The 25820-nt window shown below is 38.0% G+C and overlaps 1 long non-coding RNA gene across 2 annotated transcripts in view; it reads right to left on the bottom strand.

Moving 5' to 3' along the window:
• Positions 1-25820, bottom strand: part of LOC144246789 (uncharacterized) — a 453175-nt gene that overhangs the window by 272556 nt on the left and 154799 nt on the right. For both annotated transcript variants that reach the window (XR_014957211.1, XR_014957212.1), the window contains exon 2: positions 10881-11053. This is a non-coding gene — a long non-coding RNA (uncharacterized LOC144246789). The remainder of the gene's footprint in view (positions 1-10880; positions 11054-25820) is intronic.

Below are 25820 nucleotides of genomic sequence, written 5' to 3'. Positions count from 1 at the left end.
GAACACTTCTACAGGACAATGGCAATAAGTATGCATGTCCCTCCTCCAGCAGGGGTCCTGGAGGCATATTTCCCAGCAAGAGGCTGCTCCTCCTGGCTCACAGGTTCTCCCAGGGACAAAGATGTCCCTGCTAAAGCAGCACTTGTTCCAGAGGGGCACAAGGGAAAGCATGGCAGATTCCCTGTCAGCCTGCCCGGTGTTCCCCATGCCTTTCTTTCTGTCCTGATTAAAATTTTATGTGACCTTTTCACAGCAAACACCACTCACTATGCCCAAGCAGGCAGAAATAACCAGCTGGTATTTCAAGGCATGATCTTCTCCCAAGAGCCTGACGTGGAGCACTCCCAGTTCTACAGCAGCACTCCAAGCAGCAGGAGGCTACTAAAGGAACGGGGGCACCACTTTTCCCCTTCACTGCTTTAGTTCACCTCATGTAAGTTTTCATATCATTCTGCTTTCTCTGGTCATGTGGATTTTTTCAGTGCTAATGGATTTTCCTTGGCCTTCAGGAAATTACCTGTGAAAGTCTCAGGCAGATTCCCCTCAAAGGCCTCTTGGCTGAACGAATGAAGCCAGAACAGTTCACAGTGTCACCAAGCTGACTGTACCAGATGTGACACAGCACAAAATGAGCACTAAGAGTTGCACCAACCAATTAGATAGTTATTACAAATTTTTAAAAAGATATCTTCCTCTGGCTACAGAGGTGTATTCTCTTCTGTAACTAATGAATGGATTACCATAATCACCTATTTTATAGGAAAGGATTTAATTTAGAAGCCATTCACAGGTAGACCAACACCTAATTTCTAGCTTGAATGTGGTTTATCTATTAATAAACTAATTAAAGTTAAGACACAAATGCTAATTTTGAGAACAGGAAGAATTACATAGGGAGAAGGAAAGCTGGATGCTGGTCAAAATGCTCAAGTAAATGTTAGCAGACTGAAAGCAATTCATTGTCAAGGTCTGTCATAAGTGTTTGTGGTGGAAAAACTACTTTCGTTTATTATTTTCATTTAGAAAAGTCTCATCTATCACATTTTCTGTCTTTCTTTTCTTAGAGGTACTCAAACTATGAGCAGTGATGCAGTTCAGAGCTTCATCACTCATAGTACCCTTCTGTGACCTTTTCAGCCACACCATTACACTGATTAATTAATCCAGAGCACAATAATGCAAAGGGAAGTATTAAGGCAGCCATATAAGGTCATAAAATAATTGGCATGCAAAGTGTTACATCTATCACTTGGGTTTTTGAATCTGATATCAGGATTCTTCAGATCTGCAAAGCACTGAGTTACATAACTGACTTATGCCCATATACACACAAATGACCATTGTTTGGGGGGCAGGGGGGCTTTAATTTAAAAAATCCCATTACCTGCAATGCCAGTCCAATGCCAAAATGCTTTGTGCTCATTCTAGAGGGAATCAAACATCCAGACATGAGCTAGCTCCCCTCACTCCATTCATGGCCAGCAACGATTTTCAGCCACATCAAAGTCATCAGCAATATGTTAAAATAGATTTTAAGATAAATTAATAAATAAAACTCATTGTGAAGAGTGGAAATCAGCTTTGTATTTATTCCAGGCCCTAGGTAGATCTGATGGATCTAAGCCTTTGCTGTATTTCAGCAGCACATTCAGAGAGTGCCCACAATTTCTCAGGCAAAGCAAGACATGCAGCTCTCTGAAGATTTCTTACGAGGTGTATCATAAGTCAGTTGCATTTACTTAACTAGCACATTTTCAGCAATGTTGAGCTTATGATCTCCATGATTAATAGCGATATGCTTACAAAATGCAAAGAAAGGAAATTAACTGCTCTGTCCCTGCAGAATAGCTGGCTTTACCAGATAATTAAGAAGTTCTGCATTTTTAGCTTATGATTAGCTGCAATCAAAAATATGATCTTTATTATGCTGCTTTTTTTCCATCAAGACTTCTGAAGTAGAAAATGAAGACAGCAAAGGAAAGAGCAGAGCAATCCAAGGAAATGAGTACATACAATGCAACAGAGCATAGTGACATCCTTGTCTATTCCAGAAAGAAGGTTTAAATATTGTAGCATTCCAACTACTTTTAATTGCACACAGAACTCTAAACAAAGACTGTTCTTCCAAATCAATCCTCCAGGAATCATTTTTCTGGTAAATTTTATAATCCACATAACATCTAAAGGCAACAGTTGATTGGGAGATAAGGTACAAATGGAAATAAGGTCAATAAAACAAATTTGAAACAAAATACTCTATGAAAGATTACTATTTGGACTGTACATGTTGTGTAGCAATTCTATGCTTAGATCTTTGCATTTTTCCTGTACTAAAGAACATCCTTCACTTCCAGATTTCAGCAATTCAGGTTGTTGAAGGTTAGTTCTTTTCAAAAAGCTATTGCTGCAAAATGCAGCTCACAGAGTACAATAGGGAATAAGCCTTTGTTATTGTTAATGTGTTTCTTGCTTCAGGGAAGACACTTAAAATTCTTAGTTCTCAAGCATTACTTAAATCGGTGACAAAAAGACATTTTAATTATTTTCAAGACTTGAACATAAGATTTTAGAATCTCTAAATGTAACATCTCTCTAGCTGGAGATATGCATTATTTAACCAGAACAATAGTTCTCATTAAAACTTAACTTAATTTTTCAGCTTTCTCAAAACATCTGCTACTCATGGGATCTGGTTTTGTAATTATAATAAACAAAATTTCTCTAGTGATGCTCCTTTAGTAGAAAAAGCAAGAGGTTTCTAGGACTTCTTCATAGCTTTGATAAACTAAACTTTATTGCAATATAAATAATTAGTAGATATTTGTTGCTGTTATTTTAAATCTGTTACTTTAAAAGCTGATGCCACAGCTCTTGACTTAGTTACCAGAATGTTATCATTTGAAACAAAACTCTGGCAATCATGTCTGTGCAGAGGTTTAATGAAAACAACTTATTTTCTAAGGCGTATTTTGAAATCAATACATGACAAGTCACAAGCATAATCTGAAAGCTGAACATGTGCCAGGAATGCAGATGATACAGATGTCAAAGCACTGAAAGATTTGGGGCAGTTTGCAATACTTTATAGCAAAACTATTTGAAAGGGATTAAATACTTTGGAAAGAGGCATCATAAGCACTTTTTACAGGTTTTGAGACTGATTTTCTGGATTAGCAGGTTTGTCAGCTTGCCAAAAATATAAAATACAAAATATTCTGTTGCTCTCATGAATGAGAGTGGTTGTGATCCCAACATAAAAGTTTCCAAAACATACAAGCCAGGCCTACTTTTTCACCCCAAAACAGATTTACAGAAAAAAATTACAGCTTTTACTTGTGAGTTTTGGATAACACTCTCTTTCTTTTTGCTAAGAATAGAAACCTAAAATCAGCATCCATGCTAGGGAAATAATAGGATAAGTGTGTAAACGTTTATTCTTAACAACAGATTTTCCACTGACAGTACATGTTGCCAGTTTCAATCAAGGTAACATTAAAAACCATCCAGATGATATTTCACCTACATAGTACCTGTACAGCCCAGGTAAACTGGCTGTGGAAAGGGACAGAAATAAGCAGATATTTGATATTCTGATAGGAAACACATCCACATGGCTACTGGCATATTCCAGTGCCTCTAGACTGAACCTTCAAGCACCACAAACCAGCTCACAGACTCGCATCTATATTGGGCAGAAATTTCCTATCATTATCTTTTAGTAAGAAATGAGTTTTGATGAAACAAGAAAGTGTTTTGCTAAAAATCTTCAAATACAAAGCTGATTGAACTTTCCAAGTGAAAGAACTTTTACCATATTTCCATTTCTTTTTTTTTTGACAGCATTTGAAACTGACTGCACATCCTTTAACCTTCTCAAATTGAGCGCCATCATTCCTTCATCTGTACTTTTCACTGGTAAATAAGGTTCCACCTGGGTTGTAGAAGTAGATGAGGAGGGCACAGTGGGACTGAAATCTTCCAACAGCCAATTGCCCTGAAATGTGCTCTGGTCTCTGAACACTCTGGACCCAAGCAGATAAGAAACCAGCTGAGGCAATAATCACCTTCTTTTTATTATTTTCTTCTATTATGCCTTTTATTTCCATCCTGGGTCTCATCCCCAAGACACAAATTAATTCTATTTATTTTCTATTTTATTTTATAGACAAACATGCTATTCAGATTCAAATACCTTCCTAAGGTGTTTTGGTAAATATCACATATGCCATATAGCAGTGTTAAACCAATGAACAGATTATATATAGGCTTTTTAAGTGGATTAACAGACACAAAACTATGACTAAAAGATAGCACTGTCTGCACTATACTGGTTAAAAAGGCACAGGTTTATATTTCCATAACTATCTGGGTCACAGAGGCTGTATCCACATAGTCTAAATCTTAGAAATGCTGCAGTCACATTAAGGGATAGGGTTGGAAAAAATCATGTTTCATTAGCAGATCCAGGGGACAAAAATAAAATGTATGTGCTGCCTGTGCAGCAGATGTGATGAACAGAAATGCTGCAGAAATTTTCATGTTTTGCACTGAAACAGAGCACTACTAGGGAACTCCTTCTGTTTGGCCTCCCCAACTCCTCCCACCAGGATCAGCCACCCCACCAGGAGAACTGAAAAGAAAAAGGTTAGGTGGTCACTTTGGGTTCCATTTAATCATTGCCTAGTCATTACCTCCAGTTCATCTCTTCCTTCCAGTAAAATCTCCATTAGCATAGCTGAACTGAAACCTCTCAAATCTTTAGAGCCTCCCCGAGGTCTAAAGGAGATGAAACACAGCAGAAAGAAATGCACAGGAGCTGCTTCTGGACCAGAAACATCACAGTGGGAGTTGAGGCAAGGAGTCCTCAAGAGCTGAGTGAGAACACCACTTTTGTTACGCCAATAGTTGGTACTGTCTATTTCTCTGCCTCAAGGGCTCCTGCCGCACATGTATTTCCTAAGTTGGAGACTTCCTAATCCTGTGATACTTTTCTCTAGTTTTTGTGTTGAGGTAAGTGAGCAAACCCTTAAAACTTGCTTGATCTGTGAAATGTAAATAGAGTTGCAATATACTACGTTTAAAATCTTCAGTCTATTTTTTTTTTTTTTTTTTTTTAGGTTTTAAGCTTTTTATATAAAAACATTTAAATCACTTGGAAGTTAAGCCAGGACTTGTTCTCCTGCCCCTAAACACATGTCTTTTTCTCCAGCAGCAGTCACAAATTTCCTCAGGATTCCCTGTGTAGAGCTATCAGAAAGCTGATTTTACCTGGGCAAACATGAAACCTGCTGCTGCCCTGGCAACATGAGGAGTGCAGGGACTGGCCCTGCACAGGGGAGAGAGAGATTGTCCTCTCCCAGAGCTGCACACCCAGTGACCAGTGCTGAGAGCTTTGAACACCTCCAGGATGCTCCAGTGCCCAAAGCTGTCACAGGGACTACAACGAGGTTTTTGGGAAGGCTGCCTAGAGGTCAATGAACAACCACCTTTTCTTGCAAGCCAATACATTAAAGATAAGGATTGTGTTTGTTTGTTCTATTTATCATTTGCTGAAAGCTGAGTAGATGGTAAATTATGTTTGTACGAAATTGTTATTAGCTGTTGAAAACTACTATTCGGGTTTTTTTCTTTAACAGCTTAAACCAATATTAAGGATAAAAACAGAATAAAAAATGGTTATGCATCCTTTCACATTCAAGTGAAGAAAATTATTTTGCACAGCAACTATTGAGATCAATTAAAATCCTTTACTTCAGATATAATTAACAAGCCTCACAAGCATAAAGTGATTTAATTTCCTGTATCAAACCAAATGCTGTTTTCTGTCAGTAAATGACTATTCTCTTACAGCAATACACATTAATAATTCATTGTTGCTGTATATTCAGACAGATGGGACTCAATGAAAACTTCTAATGAAAATCGCATTAACTTGCATCCAGCATGTAGAATCTTTAAAGGAATAATATTTTCTTAAATGCTAAGATTTCTCATTGCACAATTTCCTAATTAGAGTTAAATTGTTACATTACCAAAATAAACCACTCCTTACACTGGGTGGAAAACAAAAAAGCAATAATAAATAAAAACAAAGCCAAGGCCTACTCCTTCAATAAATAACCACAAAGTAATTTTATGAGAATTTATGCTTACTAATATTTATCTTTGGATTTGATTTAACTTTGATGAGGTTCCCTTAGCCTGGCAAGTGACATGCACGCTGCAAGATTTCACATTCTGGCACGGGAGAGTGGCAAAGGAGCACATGAGCCTCCCGGAGCCGCGTGCTGGGATCCCAGTCCCGACCGCCCCGCAGCGCGGAACCGGGCTGCAAGAGCCAAGGCACTGCAGCTCACAGAGAACCTGCCTGCTTCCCAGCACCTCCTTCTTTAGTTCCCCATTTCCTTTTAACATCTCAAAGGGTAGAAATAAAATGGGGGCAGTGTGTGTGTGAGAGAGATTACTCCAGTTCAATAAGGCTGAAAAAGACAGTGAGAAAGCAGGAATTTGTTGTCTGATCTTAGGTATACTGAAGTCAACAGGAGTTAATTGACCATAAATATTTTCATTTCAATGCTCCCTATAAAAGCAGCAGCACTACTGGCCTCTAATACTATAGTTTTAAAATTTTACTTGGAAAACCTTAGAAGACTTGCCAATGTAAGCAGCAAATAAGCATAACAATTCTACAGCAAAAAATAAAACCTCAATCTGTAATATGCCTATATTAACAGTCCCATTGTGATAAAAGCCCCCTCCTTTAGTTTTACAAGGGATATTCACCACAATGACACAACATGACACGGAAATAATTTTCTCTCCTAAACATTTTGCTGTTGTAGCTGGTACCATTTGTTCTTATTAAGCACATTCATACAAAGAATGAGTTCTGCTGTTGTTCTCTCTGTGTTTTCAAGACTGAGAGGTTGATGCTGCAAAGTGCTGGATAAACTGCTCCAAGGACATCCACAGCTCTAAATGCATGCACAGCCACTGCCAGGATTAAAGGAATTTCCCAGGTAAATGGTTGCATCTACATTATGATCCCTTGCTGGTGAGACAGCACACATTAAGTACATTATTAGAGCAAATACATAAAGCAGAGACTCTTATTTATGCAAATGGGATGAAAATATCACAATAGGATCCCCTTTCTCCCTGAGCAGTCAACAGAGATACCTGTAGCAAAAATATTCATGTTTATCTCCATTACCCAGGATGCCTCAATTCAACATTTTCAATCTACATCAAGTTCTTAAACTGCAAAAAGAAAAAACTTAAGGTAAATATTCTGCATTTGCAACAGACCAAAGAATGATTATTCACATTTCCATTACACCTTCCTTTGAAAGGGCAGGTTTTAGAACTCTAAAGGAAATTAGGTGAAATAAGTTATTTGAAACTGAGGGGAAAGGAGTGAAGAAGGAACAAATAGAGCTTTTAAGGATATGGTGAAAGTGCCAGCTGATATCACACAGCATTGTCTTTAAATAATATCCACACTGAATGCCAAAAAAATACCTTATTTCTGTGTGGTTCCTGACACGTGCTAAAACTCAAAACTTTATTGTATTGTGCTATGAGAATAAAGTGCCTTAGGAAACTACAAATTCTAAATGCACTTTTAAAAATTATTTTTTATACAAAATCCACAATGTCTCTCCTTTTAGATTTTTCTACATAACATAATATATTTATTGTAGTTTTGCAGCATGGCCCCTGAATTTCCTAACTGCTACTCTAGAAATAAGACTCAAAGATTTGAATATCCCATTTTAAACAAATGTTTGGTTCCTGGCTTTGAAAAATATGATACTCAATCTGTGCTTTTAAAGAAAGAGCTGTAGAGAATGTGTTGACATAAGTCTTCTGGATAAATTTTTCCTTCTCTAACAAGATTACCCATGTGTATTTTTCTGACAGGGACCAGAAACCACAAATAACTCCCTTTACATTGCTCCATCATAATGCAACCTCAGAAAGAACAATAAATTAAAAAATCTGCTTCCAAAAATTGAGTTGTTTGTTTCTTGGCTCTCCCAGATGGAAAACACTTTTGTTAAATCATTGCAAGTGAAATTAGGCAGCTTGCTACTGAAGCCTAGTCATTCATTAGCATTTTAAATTCCTGCAAAGGGACAAAATATTTGAGTATCTGACTGTCTGAATATTTAAAGATAATGTTTTCTGTTTATATGTAAATACATGAAATCTGTATCAGAAGTTAAAGAACAATGGGTAAAATTTCTGCTTTTTCAAAACTTCTTAGAGGTCATGATGTTATCTTAATTATTATTTTTTTCCCCTCATCCTTTTTATTATTTCAAGTCATACCTACCTTATAACTCTGCCCAAAACAAGACCTTTTTGCTTACCTTTGACATAGGTCTTGGTATTGTCTATAAATTAATATTTTTTTCCAACATACTGATCCAAAACAGATACAGACTCAGCTCAATTTTTACTATAGAGACTCAGCACATTCGTTCAACATTACACTACAAATATATACACAAAGAGACATGGAGAAGACAGAATTATGGATGACGGTGTCAATTGTTTACTAATAAAGTATAAGAACCTCTTTTCCTGGTCTAACAGCAGGAAATAAATTATTAAATCAATTAAGTGAATCTAATACTAGATTTTATCTGGTTAAATGAAGAGGCCTACCACAAGTGGTTAAGCATCCTAATGGATAATCTAAGGAAGAAAACCCAGTAACTATTCTGCTCTCTGTGCAATTACTACAAAGTAAATTTGCCAACTTTGGCAAAACTGATACAACAGAAAGATTTCAAAAACTTTCCCAGAATTTGACATCTTTGCCAGATCAGCTAAATCACAGGTTTCAGTGACTTTGGCATCTGACACCTGGGGACAAGCTAACCACTTATTTTCTATATTATTCTCCACTTTGTACTCCTAACTGAGGAAGGGAAAAATCTTTCAACATCACAGCCACGTGTGGCTTTTGCTGATGGGGTACAAGCCAATATGCTGTTACAAGTCAATTTTCTGCTATTTTTGCTGCTTTTATTACGGGAGAGGGTGTCCTACAAGAGAGAGGCAAAACACATCTCCAGCCATTTCAGGCCTGTGAGGCAGGAAATGGCAGACAGAGACTTTTGCCCTGCGTCCACTGCACCATTAAGATTGAGAGAAATGGTTGGCTACTGATTAGTCTCAAAATGTACCAGAAGTTGATCTGTAAACACTCCAGCTTCTACAAATTGACTGAGATTTCTAGGAGTGAAAGTGTGAACTGCAAGAAGGGTAGCACTCCTAATTAAACAAATAAAATCCCTTCTTGCCTTCAACTTCATAATTTATCAGGCTTTTGCTTGTAGCCTTTAAGATATGCATGCTTTAAAAAATATATCACAGCAACATCATAAACTGGTATCAATTGCTAGCAGTCTCCTGGAAGTATGAAATTGCAGAAAATGTATAGACAATAACACCACATATCACCTTCCTGCTCTGTGGGCAATCTTCATTTCAAGAGCTTCAAGAGCATGTTCAAAGCACCAATACCACAGGGCTAAGTACTAATAGCCCAGGCAGGCAGGCTCCCACCATGCTAATTAACTCACCTAGGGGTTCTAGCTACAGCCCACATGCACAATTTTAAAGCTTTTCTCTCCCCTCCTACTCCTTTGTCTAATATTTTTCACTATAATCACACTCAGGAAGAAAATTTTAAAGCTAAGAATGACAAGAGTGTCTTGCCTTAGCTAAAACTATATATTAAATAACAAAAGGCAAGGTTGAGAGGCATAGATACAGACAGGCTTTTGCCCTTCTAGCAACAAAAAACTAAGCTAAACTGTTGAAGGCTATTTGATGAGGAAAATGCATGCTTTCTGTTTTTTCTGGGTGAGAGTCCCAAGGATTTCCACAGCTCATTTTCTGTAGAGGTCAAATCCAAACCATGAAGTTTTCTCCAAACACACAGCTTTTTTACTGCAGCCATACACCACAGCCAGCTCCCTCCTACCCATCTACAGAAGACCAATCACCCCTGGGTACAGCTTAAGAGAAATGGCTGTAACAAGGACTTTGCACAGTAATAGCAGCAAAAGCTATCCCCAGAGTGTCCACAACAAAGCCTGGCTCAGATTTCCCTGTGCTCAAAATGTAATGCACAGCTTCCCTCCCCACTTTGTCATACAGGGGTGTGGAACTGGCCAACTTCACCAACCAGATGTGTCACAGTTGAGAGAGCCACGATACACAAAACATTATCTCACAATTTCAGGAGGCTGCAAGCATCTCCCCTTCTTGTTCTCTAGCCCAACCTTTCATCCCCTCACGTTGCTGCAGTGCCCCTGTGTGCCCTCTGCTCCCTTTGGGGGTTGCTCAGTGCCCCTGGGCACTCCATGGCTCATTGTGTCAGTGCTGCTCACCTGCTGCTCACAGCTGAGCCACTGGGGATGAGCTCCCACAGCCCCACCCCAATCACCACAAACTGTGTGCCTACATAGATAGGATATAACCCAGAAATGCACATTAATTTGCTAATCAGCCTTTTGGAGCAGATCAGAAGGCACAGCAGAAACCTTTAAGTTTTTAGGTATTATTTTTCCATATTCTGTAAGAGGAGAATTTCCATTTCTGTAATGCAAAAGAAAGAACGCATACAAATTCACTGGTGACAAGAAATAGATACCATAACTGCAGAAAAATCTTGATTTGAAAATTTAAATTAGCCTTAGAGGAATAATTCAAAACTCAAGGCTAAAGAGCTACTTTCATTTCCCCATGCTTTTTTTTTTTTTTCTTTCCTGCAACAAATACAACACAACTGCACATTTCAAAATGGTCAGAATTCATCAGTCAAGAGAGAATAAATTTTAAAAAAAAGTAGTCTCTCTTACCTCTGAGAAGCATTTCCTTTAGATTGCTTTGAGTTTCCTCCACATGAAGAGGCAACTGGCAGGTCTTTGTTGATGGATACTGACTACAGGTCATGTGAATCAGCACAGGTAAATCTCAGATTTTCAGTGCATCTTTCTTGTGCATCACAGAGTAGCAGACTATTGCACAACATCTGGGAAGTGGATTGGAAAATAATTCAAGATTAATAACTTTCATATCTTGCATTAGTGTTTCAAGTAAAATTGCCAACAATGGAATGACACTAATTATTACATAATCAACATTAGCCAGTGAGCCTAATTTGTGTGAAAGATAGTGGGGCTGAAGGCAAAGGGAGGCAATTTTAGTCAACCTCTAAATATGAACTTCAGGGAGCAGTTCATGCAAAAGCATTTGCTTTCCAGAATGCCAAGAGGCATCTCTCCTCTGTCTTTGATAACTCCAGTGCTGTAGATCACTCTAGGGTGGCTGGTAAAAGGCAAATAAAGAAAAGTTCAAGATCATTAACTCTATTATGGGATTTTAAATACAGTGTAGAAACCAAGATGGCAGTGGAAACAGTGCATCCTACTCAAACACATTCTTCTCCTAATATAGAAAAAAAAATACTTAGAGGTATTTTAATACCACATATTTCTACTTATTAAATATAGCATTTCATGTGTTAATACTATTGCTAAATTTCTGAAGATCAAAATTTAGCTCATTAGCACAAATCCATTTGCATTGTGTGTGAAGGAGCATGAACTCTTATAAATCATTCATGAAGGACACCTCTACATCTCTTCCCACAACTCCTTGGTATTATTTAGTTCTTTTCCAGATGTAAGGCTATAGTGTAGCCAAAGTCTCTGCTCATTAAGTATCTCAGTTCAGTTCCCAGCTAAGTTGATCCATTACATTAGGGGCCAAACACGCTGAAATTATACAAATATTTTCTTCTACTTAAATGGCAAAAAAGAAAAAATCCACCCTAAATAAAAAGTATCCCTGGCTCTGCATGCACACACAGAGTTTTGTTTTTAGTAGAACTTTTCTCAGAGAAGTTTTACATTCAAATTCATATGAAAGTAGAAAAAACAAACCAATGCAGACTGACCTAAAGTCAAATTAAAGAAAAAATTTTTGAAGGTTAGAATGGTTTTCCTGTTTATGATCACAAAATTAAATTGGCCACAAAAATCTCACGAATACCAAAATATAATTCAACTAAGTTATATATTTAAATAATAGGTAAAATCTAAAATTGTCACAGACTTTAAGGTGCAAAATATAGAAAACCCAATAAACTCACCTATAGTTAAAAGGAATCAGCTCCCAAAGAAAATTAACTAAGATGTTGCTATTTTCCTGCACCTTTAATTAATTTCCTAATTTACTTTGCTGAAAAATTACTGTTTATTAATGCAACATAAGTAACTAAACTTTTTTATCATAAAAAACATGAATTCAATTCTTTATTCTTTCTTCAGAGTCTTAAAATTTACCATTTTACTCATGGGAATTTTTACTTAAGTAAAATTAGAGTCCTTATTTATGTTGCTGTTCGATGATTTGTTACTGTATCTAGTTCAATTACAGCAGCGCATAATATTATGTTCTTATCAGGATTCTAGATTTTTTAAAGAAGAGATGGTTTAAAAAGTGAAACCAAGAATATAAAGAAATTCAGTGTATTTTCTTCTCCATATCCAGTTTCTATAACAGAATTATTGTCCAGCTGGAGCAACTTTATGACTCAATACATTTCAAAACCACTTTCAGAACACAGAAAAATAGTATTATAAAAAATAATTCATCCTCAAGTTTAATCTCACATCTAGAACATAACGGAATATTTAATACTTGTCAAGTCAACTCTGCAAAGTTACCTTACACTGTTCAGCTGTGGGAAAAATGGGAAACAAGGGCACATTTTCCCACCAGAGGGTAAAGACTATTTGTGTGTATATATATTTATATATCCTTCTTAAATCTGTTTTAAAAGCTTACAAAACCAAGCTGCAAACAACCCCCAGCCATGGCTTATTTGCTCCTCTGGAGCTGCTCTCTGAGCACACCTGACATTTGGAGGAATTCTGCTCCTGCTCCCAGGACATCTGTGCAGCCTCAAAGAGCAGCACACCCAACCTGGCACCCAGGAGACTCAACCCATTTTGATCAAATCAAATGTGCTGATATCAGCTGTTCTAGTATTTGGGAAAAAATATATATATTAGTGCCTTAGCAAGCATTAAATCAACCTACTAGAAAGTAATCCTTTGTCCCATAAGCAAACAATATAATTCAAAATGTAAAAGACGTGAGTCATAGTAATTCAACTTTAAGATTCTGTAATTCTTCTCCAGACAAGCTTGTTTCCTCAAGAGAACAAGTACCCTGAAATCCTGGCACAGTGGAGCACTTCAGCCAGCAATGAATCCTCAGCATAATATTAAAACCAAACACATCACACTAATCTAAGATATACACAAATGCATAATTTTATATATGCATAAATTTAACAAGAGTCCTATTTTCATTTTTTGGTGAAACCAAACAGTTATTTCCCATTCATTCTTTTTTTTTTTTTTTTTTTCTCTCTCTTTGCTAGCTGAAGAACATTTAAATAGACTCTGGCAGAGTTGCAGCCCCAGACAGGCTATTCTAGCAGAGGCACAAATCCTGTTGGTAGGACAGGCTGGGAATTAAAGCAATAATGTGCTTTTCTGCCATGGCTGGAGCCTTCATTTGGACAAGTGGTTGAGCAGGGCTGGCCACAATCCCCCCAGTCAGTTTGATTAGCTGTGACCCCACTTGCTCCCACAATCCCCTTTAGCAGCCTCTGGACATGGCAGAATCAGTGCCTGGGAGATTAGGAACACTGGGCTTCTGTTTCAGGAGGGGTGAAAATGGTTATTTGCAGAATGAAGTCATACTAGCTAGTAAAGGTAATACCACTGACCTCTGCTCTGTTCAAGGGCGCATTAATAATTAAAACATAAAATCTTTGTCAGTGTCTGCTTAAACACAGGCATCTAAATCCCATTTAGGCACCCAGTAAGAAGCTTGCTGTTAAAAGGCATCTGTTTACTACCTTTCACAGTACTTTTCACTGACCTCTCATTTCCATGCATTTCCTTACCTTAAGAATTGTTTTCTTTTAATTCAGTGATTTACAGGAGAACCTTTCTGTGCATTAAAGTGTCTATTCTTATTAGCAAAACTAAAAGGGGATTGTAAGTCACTGCTACTGCAACAGCGTATCAAAAAAATCAGAACGGAGGAAAAACAAAACAAAAAAATACAGTTTCTCAAGATCGCTGTATACCTAAAACCACCTCCACAAATGGAATTTATCAAAAGGTCAGACTTAAAAAGCAGCAATTCATAAATACTAATTACCACCTTGCTAGTGATTGCATGATAACATTTACTGCTGCATAATTGAATAGCAGAATTTAAAAAAACAGAGAGCGTGGGTAGATTTAATAATTAATTCCTCCCACACTAATCAGTTTGTGACTATTTCTTATAATAAGCACAATTATATATTCGTGGTTCCTTTTTCTTTATTTTTTCTTTCTGAGTAACAAACTATGAGTCTTTCTAAAACTAAAGGGAAGGGGAACCATTGCAAATAACAGTAAATAAAATTTTTAATGGTTATAAATTTCTAAATATTTTAATTGTGTCTATGTTTTGCTTCATTGCTGAATATTACCATGATTTTTTGTTTAACAAAACATTAGTTCTTGTAAATTATTCCACTAGAATTAGATCACCTTCCCTCAAGCCTTCTTCCTAAACTGCACATCTGCAATCCAGTGCATTTATTTATGTGTTATTATACACATAACAGCCACCATCCTCTATCCCCTGCTATCCCAACAGATGGGTTGTGGTTAAGGACAGTTCATCTCCAGTGCTCAGGTGTGAGCAGACAGAGATGTCTGTGCTGACCCCAGCACAGCTTGGGTCTGTCAGGGTGTAATTACCCGGATTACTGCTGGTTCCCAGGCAGCCACAGTGAGCTCACTCGTGCTTTCACTGTGCAAGGGATAAACACAGCTAAAAGCACAAGAGCATCTGCCAGAAACGTGGCAGGAGATGGTGCTGAAAATCACACATGGGTCTAGTGACTTGGGGTATTATGAGCACAACATACCACACTAACAGCTGGCTGTAGGGGAAGTGGCAAAATATCAAGTCAAATATAATATTTTTATTATTTAATTTTAAAATTTCAGCCAAACTTCATCTTTACACAATATTTTGTTAGAACAATATATTCTGCAGTCCTATGCTGGAACAATGTTAATAGAAAAATCCCAGCAGCAAGGCACACAATCCTCTGTAGGCAACATGGAGACCAAATTGCTACAGCACTTGTCAGAACGCACAAAAAATATCCACGATTATGACACAGTTCTCCTGAGTTTCAGTCCTCCTGAAACAGGTAGGCTTCATCCATGGAAAAGAAGATTGATATTTTTTACTGTAAATATATAGAGAAAAACACAATGAACAAAAACCAGCCGCTGCTCCCCAAGTTTCCAAAACACTTCCAAGAACTGAAGAGTAACATTCTCCAGCTAACACTCACCAAACACAGACAAACCTTTCCAAATACCCTTGTCTCCCAGACTTCAGAAAACACCCAAAGAGAAGTCACAGTGGGAGAGGAGCAGCACCTGGCCCACAAAGCCCAGGTAAGAAATCCAAACCTTGCAGTGATGTGTGTTTAACTGACATGAAATAAAACCTGCAGGAGCACAGGGCTCAATAAAATTCTTTGCACCAGATCCATTCCTCAGTGAGAACCAGCCACCAATCCTACTTAGCCCCAGAATGTTTGGCACTAAGATTTTCTTCTCTCCAATGCAAGAAACAGAATCACAAAACATAGGCATGACCCATTCAAGGGCAGCTGAAAGTCTGAAGCAGCAGAGTTCTGAAGCTGCACCCACCAGCCAGAATCAGCTCTGCAGGCCCCTGGGAAGGCACCAGTCGTGTTCTGGACTGTGTTCCATATCTCACAGGTGTGAAATAATGAGATAAAGGGGCTGCAGACACCTCTGGCAGAAAACACACTGGAAAGGAAGCCCTTCCAAAACCACTTTGTTTCTTCTAAGTTCAGATAAGAAGATGTTGGTTGCAAGGGAAAATTGACATGAAGAAGGCTCTCTTCCATGGTAAAATAAAACATGAATTTTTAGGCAGATCCCCATCAAGCTGTTTCTCTATCCATGCCCTGCAGACTTATCCTAGTGAATCTGGCTAAAATCTAACAGAAAAAAAAAAAAGCTGTTGTATAGAAAAGCAATAAAATCACTTTTGTTTTACCTACAACACTCAAATATAGCAATGCTACATTCCATACAGGCTATACAATTGAAAAAGCAAAACTAGCCCAGCGACACTGGACAACAAGTCACAATTACAGAGTTGTCTAATTTAGTTACTTTGATTGTGGGCAGAGGCATGACAGAATTTTTCAGTTTTGGAGGGTTTGTTGGGTTTATGTTGTTTGGGATTTTTATAAAAATCTTTTATTTTAAAAAAATTAATGCATCTCTCCTTCAGAAATTTTATTCTATAGAAGGCACCATATCTGGCATAATACATATTTTCTACCTTGAATTTCACCTTCATGACATGTAACATTAATACATCATTAAAGTGACAGCCATTCCCAATGATGTATTAATTTACCAGTTCATATCAGATTATCCTAGAAAATATGATGCAGAACAGATGAAACTGCAGAGAGGTACTCTGACAAAGAATGACTGTCAAGATTGGTTCAAATAACAGAGAGGGTAGAATATAATCTAGAAACAAAATAGTGGCACAGCTTTTAAGTACCTGGAAATTGAGAAGTTAAACACAGCAGTGCAGGGGGGCAAAACCAGAGGTGCAGCTCTGAAACAGCATTTTACACGCATCATTAAACATCTTTCATCTCTCCCATCTTCCTCTTCCTGATAACACTTGATTACTGAGTTGGGAGGGTCTGAAATTTGGAGCTTTTTTTTTCCTTCTTTGTTTAGTTTTAAAAGTGGTTATTAGCAGAGCCTCTGGCAGCCTTTGCAGAGCTGAGTCAGGCCATTCTCGTGGCAATGCTGTTATCCCCCTGGCTTAGCACAGCAGCACAGGGCTCAGGAGGAAGAACAGAGCAAGGATTATTATTGGTGGGAGCGTGTGTGGCGTGGGGTACAAGGCACAGCTGTGGGATCATGCAGATAGAGTCCATGAAGGAGATTGCAGCCAGTGAGGCAAGATGCTGAAAGGTGACTTCACACATTTAGGGTGATGTTATCATGGGCTGCAACAAACACTTGTCACAGCCTTAGCACAACCTCTTGGGTGTTTCCTAGATCCTTTTAAATCATGCTAATTTATTGGAAGGTCTTTTTATAGAGTTCAAAGTTCATTTGCAAGAAGAAGGAGAAATGGCTGTCTAAATACCATTATAGAGCACAAGGATTATTATACAAAATTTAAGTTTCTCTACTGGACAGAAAGCAGTCTTTGAGGAAGGACTTTTTCTGTCAGCAACTTCAAAGTGCTCTTTTTTTTTTTTTTAATTGCCTCACAGTGATTACCTTGAATATTTTGATCAAAGAATCCCTATAAATATTCCTCAACACTGAGTAACACAATGATGAAAAACTACCTATTCACCCTTAATACAGGGCAGAGAAACAGCAGTTCATCCCACTGCAGTGAAACCATTAGGGGGAAAAAGAATTTTTCATGTGGGACTTAGAGATGAAGGAAGATTGCACACAGCCCTCAGAGCAGCTCCACTGTGCCCTGCTAAGGCCCTTTGTCCAAATCTGCCAGGAAAGACGCTCACCACACCAGGAACGAGCTGGATTTCTGGGTCAGAGCACAGGGCCTCAGGTTTTACATGACACAGCCTCCAGCACAGGGGCAGAGCAGAGATTGTACTGTGGGAGAAGGATGAGCAACAACTCCTGTCTTTGCTAATCCCAGCTGAAGTCATTGCTTGACCTAACACCACATATCAGCTACTCACCTCCTCCATGGAGGCTCATTTCCTCCATGGAATTCAACCACTAAACCAAAGCTTGCTGGCTTTGGGGAATGTGCTGCTCTGTAGTGGTTTGTTGGGTTTTTTCACTCCCTTCCCTGGAAGTGATCCATTATTTCAGCAGATGTGAATCCCATCAAACCACAGCTTCACAAAAACAATTTAGGAGAGTACATAAACTCATAGAAACATCTCCAAAATTAGTTTGCAACTTCTATTTGACTAGAGGAGGAAGGAACTAACCGAGTTTGACAAGACAAGGAGCAAGCTGAGTGACCCTGAAATGGGTCGCAGTACCACAGGCATTCCAAGTCCTCACTAACCCTAACTAAAGATACACAACTCACATTCAGACCACCTGCAGCAGATTCACTTGCTGCTGGGCCATGATCATTACTTTAAAAGTTCATCAGGAGCAGAAGAGGAACTGGAGGAGGTAAAAGCACAAAGGTGTTCAAGCAAGCACACGAGGGGAAACAGCAGTACAGTCATTAATATTTCACTCTTCCATGAAGAAATGTTATAGTGACTTTTCCTGGTAATTCATAAAATCATGTGAGACCTTTGGTAGAAGAAATATAGCTGTGAAGAATTCTGCTAAAGTGAGAAAGCAATATGGGAAATTTTGGTTTGCTATTTTATATGTTTGCTAAAAAAAAGGTTAGATAACTATATTTCAATGTCTATACCATAATGGCAACAATTCAGATTTACAGAATGGGAAAAAAACCCGTAAGTACTGGTTGGTTTTATTGAAGCTCCCATAATTTCTACAAATAGGCTAGTACTTATTTCAAAATCTCTCTTCCATCCTCTGGAAACACATTATCTTTTCTGAATTTCTTCAATCTTGCACTGCTATTTAAAAAGAAATGTATCTAAATACTCAGGCTTAAGAAGCTTGAAATTTGTGTAGTTTGCTACAAAAATTTCGACTAGAATTTGAGTTAAAAATCACTGTTCTTTTGTTCAGCAGATAACCCCTCAAACATTTCACAGCCCAAATAAACCTTCCTCCTTAAGAATGCATGAAAGATCAGTTTAGTGAATATGGCAGACACAAGCAAAAGAGTACCTATATGCTGCCAGTGATTAAGCAAAGTGTTTTCAAACTGGAATGGATGAGGGGGCCTATTTAATATTGGGACTGCTTTCTGACAGTCTTAATTTACACATCAAAAGAGAAATACACTCTAAGATTTTGTCACCGTAATGGTTTTGCTATTACATTAACTAGCAATTACTACACAATGCCATGCAAGCTGACTAGGCTTTAAATGCCAAGTCCCAATTTTGAAACCTCCTTAGGCTGTTATTTCAACGTCTTCTACACTTTGAAGGGAGAAAATTACAAAGGTTACAATTGCATGGATTAATAATGGCTAAAAATTCCTACAAACGCTGTTTTCTAGCCTCTGTGCAAGGAAACAGAAAAATATCAGTTCTGGGTTTGCCTTTGCTCTGTTCTAGTCAGTATTTGAAATGTAAAGCACAGCAGTGGAAGCTGTAGACATGTTCTCTTCCTGTTCTTCCCCTGGGAAAGTGCTGGGTTACTCTGGGACAACAAATGTTTGCATTTGAGCACCTTTACAATAGCACATTGTACAGGATGTCCTTGGTTGAGACAAGGGAGAAAGCATTTTCTTTTTTTCTATTTTTTCATTTTTGTCTCTCACAGCTATGAGGTATTGCTGACCTACACCCAGTGTATATTTTGTTTGTTTTCCACAACAACTACATTATGAACTGGCCAACTGCAAATATTCAGCTCTGATTTGCTGATTGTTTCATCCAAAGGTTCTGGCACAGATGGATTCTCCTTCATTTACTTTGATTTGTCCTTTCCATGCTCTGGTTCAACTCTCCCACTGAACACCTCTAGAGCACTGAATTAATACATCACTAGGCAGACCCTCACCTGGTACAAATCAGAGATCCACTGTAATTTGCTTTAATAGAAATGAACAGATCATGTCTCTGTTAAGGAAAGCAATAAGCATCTGGGCATGGCTTTCTCTGCAGTAGCATTTGATACCCGATATCTTTCCTTGCAATCACCTCATTTTCTGTTCTGCAGTTGTTCAAGTTCTTTTTAATGTGAAGCCAGTGTGTTAAGGTGCATAAGGCAAATTCTTCAATACAATAGGAGAGGCCTCCTAAAATAGAGGCAACACTTAGAGCTATGCAGCCAGGTAACACAGCTTCGTAATTAATCCTTCAAACAAAATTCCAAAGGGTTGACATTGATTTTGGTGGATGCATTTTCCAGGCTACATGATGAAATCAAGTTGGCTTGTAGTAACTTTGAAACAGAACATAGCTTCAAGAGTCCCTTTATAAGACAGTAAGACCAAAAGACCCTTCTGAATAATGGAACAGTCCCTTCTTAGTATAAACAATTGGAGGTTTTTTCCAAGTATTTGTTGACTACATTACTTTTTTCTCTTCCTGAAAATTGAAAAAAATAAAAAGTCAGCTTTCAGAGACAGTTAATTGTTCCTTTAAATTGACTATAAAAGAATTCTTGTAAGGCAAGAGAACATTTCCCTTCATTTTTAGCTACTAAAAACATGACTTTCACAAAAAAAAAAAGAAGGAGATGATGTATCCATAAAAGGAGCAAAGACCTATATTGATAACCATCTGCTTTTGGATTTGCCACTAAGTGACTACAGATATATATTTAAAAATTACACAAAGCATGCTGGAATGAGTTAAGCCTTTTACTAGGAGATCAAATTACTTATTTACTTTATCTTTCACCTTAACCTTTAATCCTAGAAGAGGAATCTGTTTAACCTAATGATGCTATTCAACTGGGCCTTAAATTTCTTTAATTATTAATTTCCTGTAAACAAAGATTCCAGGCATCTATCAAGTCCACAAACATGAAGAAGAAAAGAGATCACTAATTCATTTTATACCAGTTGAAAGTTTCTTCTACTCCTCCACTGCTGTGCTGCCAGAACCTGATGTTCAGGAAGCAAACCAGATGCCAAATTTAGTAAAAAATAAACTGCCACACCTTAGCAAAATAATCGTATTTATGAGCAGTTCTCACTAAAGCTACTGAGAGGTGCAAGGCACTTCTGTGCTGCTGGTCCTGTTCCTGCGAGAGCCCCAGGGTGCTGAGCCAGCTGTGCACCCACATCTCAGTTGTGCCCTGACCTTGGTGGCAGGGCTGCAATCACAGCTGCAAAGCACCAGCCAAGTCACAAATAAATCTGCTCCTGCCAATGGTCTCTCTGCTGCTTTGGGTAAGGGAAAAAAAGAAAAAGCAGTGACAAAAACAAAGAGAGCAATATCTTCATTCTAAACGAGACAATGGGAGTGTGAGCGCTAGAGGTGCTAAGTACTTCATGAAATACAGCCCTGTGGTGTCTGCAGGCATGGATCATGAACAGATGAGATTTAGGAATTCAGTCGTCTACATTCATTCTCTTCATTATTTTTATTTTAAAAGCTGTAGATTGTCATATTTATGATTTCATTGTGCTTTAATTCACTTATGCTTTAATAAGTGAAAAGGGTTTTGGGGGTTGGGAGTGGGGAAATAAGTTGTAGTTATAGTTTTAAATCATTTATTCCCCAGTTAAATCCAAGCTATTTTAATGATTTATCAAACATTCTGCAGTAGTTGTATTAACAGAGACCAGAAGAAATTAATGATTAGGTGATAATAGCTGGAGATCCTATCACTGTTACTCAGCTAAATTGATTTTCTCAGAATAGCTAAATAAAAAAAATTAAAAGCTACATGACAAATTGCAAAATTTTGTTGTTGAGCACGCTACATACTGCTAAATCCCAGAGGGAAACAAAATTTAAAACTATTTTTTCCTAATTCTTAAAACATCAGAACACATTTTTGTTTTTATAAAACTCTTCTACAAGACAGGACTTTCCTCTTCAGTGTAATTTGTATTGCTTTAGTTGAAATTCTTTCCCTTTCTAAGTCTCCCTGACACAGCTAACACTAAATTCTGTATTCACATTAGAATGAAGCTCGCATGTTCTATGCATGTCTTACCCCTAGTGCTTCCCTCTGCTAACCCAGCTCTCTGAGATGCCTTCAAGCCATTCATTCCCCTGTGCAGTAAAGGCCAGCTCCCCATCATTGTCCATAAATGTCTCTCCCAGCGAGGCCAAGCAGCAGAGCAGCGCCAGGACCGCGGTGCCAGGGCAGTGCCGGTGCCACGTGCAGGAGGTGCTGGGCCATGGCAGAGCCTGGCACTGCAGCCCTGCACAGAACCACCCCAGAACACCAATGCTGCTCCCCACTGCTCCCTGGAGCCTCCTCCTGAGTTGCCTTCCCTGGAGCTGGGGCAGAGCAGCTAGACAGCCACACCTTGTGCAGCCCAGCCCAGCCCAGGTTGCCTCGCTGCACCTCCAGCTGGCCACACATCCCCTTCTGCCTGCCCCTGCACACGGGGGAGCAGAGAATAAAACCCATCCCATCCCCCTTGAATGCTGTCAGCCCACCTTAGAGTTACAGCTGCACCAGAAATCTAAACTGGGGGAATAACACCTCTTAGAAACCAAAAGATTCTGAAAGCCCTGCCATTTAGGGAAAAAAAATGTTCATTTACCAGGCTTAGCATCAAGTCAGAGGTTGCTCCCTGAATAATTACTGTCATAAGAACTTCTTAACCTCCAATTAAAAAGAAATCTCACAGATGAAATTAGCCAGCTGCAGATGAATAGTCTTCTGAAAGACTTTTAAAAAATCTGAAAAGACTGCTCCTTATGCTTTCTTCACAAAGATCTGGCCACTAATAACTTGCTTAGTTCAACAGACTATGGAAATTACTTGCTTAGTTCAACGGACTATGGAAATTTTTTTAAATGGAAAATGGAAACCAAACTTCTCCAAGTTTATTATAGCCCATTTATATTCAAGACTGTAAGTTCTCATATTCCATCTGCAGTAAATTACCAGCCAAGCAATTTGATAAATCTTCACATAGCTCTTGATCTTAGCATGGGTATCTCCATTCTAACTCAGGCACGTGTCCAAGACCCAGTATGCATTCCTGCAGACCTGCTAAATGATAAATACAGACTAGTCCAATGCCATAAAGCATTTCAAATGTCTCACAGAAAGTCAAGTTATAAATTCACATAAGGAAAATAATTCTCAGAACAACTACATTGAAGCGCAGTCAACACTTAGCATCTGAAATGCAGAGCACAGAAGTTTAAGGCAGGTCAGAATTCCTGGTGCTGCCTGTTGAAATGCAGCACAGGGGGTGGGACCAGCACAGCACAGCACAGCATTTTCCATTGTGCCTAATGAATTTTTGGCCTTGCAACCATTCAAACAGCTCCAAAGCAGAGTGCTGCAATAAGAATGTAGCTGTTGGGAAGTCAGCACTGCACTATAAACTGTGAAGCAATGAGCAAAACAAGATGAGCAAACTCAGCAGGAGATGAAGGCACTTCACCAAGGCAAACAGTACCATGTATTCTCATGATGTACAGAACTTTTACAATGCATCAGGAAAAAAAAAGATGCCTGCCTGGAGACCTGTGTAGGGGAAAGTGCTTTTTTATCTGTACAGTTTTGGCTACAATCATCTTACAGGAAAACAGTTCAGGTGCTAAGATAGTATGGGCAGGAAATAGATCTCTCTAGAGGTCTCCCAGTGCAAATAATCCATTGGTTGAGGCTAAACAGTATAAATTACATTTCAGATGAAAACAACAGGGACTCAGGGTTATTAAACAGATAAACAATAGCAGTAGGAATATTTATTAGGTCTGCTGGAATGAGACCCTACAGCATCTACTTAGATATTACATCATGTGGTCCATCTTGGAATTTTGCTTGAAGTCATTTGCAAATTCTTGAAATACATGTGCTATGCATGTGACCTGGATTTCTGGATATTACCTCCTGTATGCTGTTTTCTTAACTAATTTAATTTTCTCCTCTTCATAATGAGAGTAAGGATTACATCCTACTGATTTTATTATTATCCAACACCCATTCTGGGCAAAATCATGGTGTACATTGGTGTACTTCTCTTTCAGCCATTGAATCAGCCTGGTTGATTCCCCAGATCCTGTCTCAGCACATCTGTGTATCCCAGCTATATCCACAGGGAGAGTGCTGAAGTTCTTTGAATGAGCCATACCTCTAGCACTAACCATGTTATTTAATAAATTGATGAAGATATTTTTAACAGCAATGAGAGCACAGTAGGAAGAGGATGACTAAAACTACCTTAAAAGTTGTAATCCCTGTGTAAAAGGAGCCCCTCGCAGTCGTTCATAGGGCGGGCAGAAATCATTACCAATCTCACAAGATTTTATCCAGCATAAACCAGACTGAGAATAGCTGAGCAGCTGATACTTTGTACATGCAGCTCAAGTCTGAAGCCATGAGTTTTATGTACTCTGGCTTTTATTAGAGTAACCATTCTAAAATCAAATTATCTAAACCTTTATAAGGCAAATCAGAAGCAGGTCTTGTTAAACATTTATTAAATAAGAGAAGCTATAACAGTCTGAAGAGAAGGTATCTGGTCTGAGTGGAGTTTTAAAGTTGTATGCTGTAAGACAGTGTTCTGAACTGCCAGCATATTGGACTGGTTGAAAAAATAAACAGTTTATATTTCTTTAAATAGCTACTTTGGATTCTTGAAAGTTATTGTGATAAACAAAGTAGCATTACTAGAGCATAAATAATAATAATAATGAGTAATGCCTGCATCTCAAACATTCCTATTTGGAAAACTGAAGTGAAACACAACCTGATTTTTATAACTGACTGGCAAAATTTATCCTTCTCTGGCAATTTATTTTGGAGATAGAAAGGTGAAAAATAAATTTTTAAACAGTTGTGTAATTGGAAGGAGGAAATAATTGAAACTCAGTTGATTGGATGGCACAATTGGTTTTTTGTTAGGTTTCTTTTGTTTCCATTTTTTTTTTAAGTGAAATGTCACTTAGAGTAACTATTCTTCTTTTATGTAGAAAAGGTTTTGGGATGAAGAAAAACGTTTTAGGTCCCCTCCATGAAGGTGTATGTGTATGACACACTACAGACACCACTTGGAACAAAAGCATGCTCATAGCTCTAGATAATGCCCACCCTCAATGACTGCTTTAAGCTCTTCACCACATCAAGCAGTGGAGCACTATCAGACTTTAGATATACCTCATCTGCAAAAATTGGTATCTTCTCTATACATACTTCTTTAGGCATTCTATACAATTAGGCTATTTTCAAAGGTTAAACAAAATTTATATTCAAGGTCTCTCTGTAAATATATTCAAACAGGGACACCTATATTATATCAATATTGCTATCTTTTATTATAGCAGATAATAAAATAAATTGTATCTCCCCTACTCTTTGCAGAATTGTAAGGAGACATCTTTTGTGGTATAATAGCTTTCTGACCATTTTTTTTTACAAGTGTGTCTGTGTGTGTGTTTTTCCTCTTTTTTTCCCAGTTAAAACCTAAAGTTAGATTAATAATCTAATTTTATTCATATTTTTCTCACTCTTTCCCATCTAGATTGCATTATCTGCTTAGAAAAATATCAGAATTCTGTAAAAAAACCCTGTTCCTGCAAAACATACTAGTAATTGTGCTCCAAGAAGGTCACATTACAATGCTGCAGGCTGCTTCTGTGAATAGGATCAGATGTATGCATGATTTACTTGCCATTTTACCAAATTTTTTGAGCTGAAATATTAAAAATGTCATACAATTTCAAGAAAATAAAGTGGTTGTCACTTCACTGAACTACAGACAAATATTAACAAAAATACCAGTGACACATTATCAAAATAATCTTTGATCAGAAATTATTCCCATATATTTCCATCTCTGGCCAAGAACAAAAGCAGCTCTATAATCTTATGGGCTCATGAAGAAGGAAGCACCTA

Source organism: Lonchura striata, chromosome 9 (assembly GCF_050655825.1).
Source record: "Lonchura striata isolate lonStrDom1 chromosome 9, ASM5065582v1, whole genome shotgun sequence".
NCBI lineage: Eukaryota > Metazoa > Chordata > Aves > Passeriformes > Estrildidae > Lonchura > Lonchura striata.
This window is presented reverse-complemented; position numbering and strand designations above follow the sequence as displayed.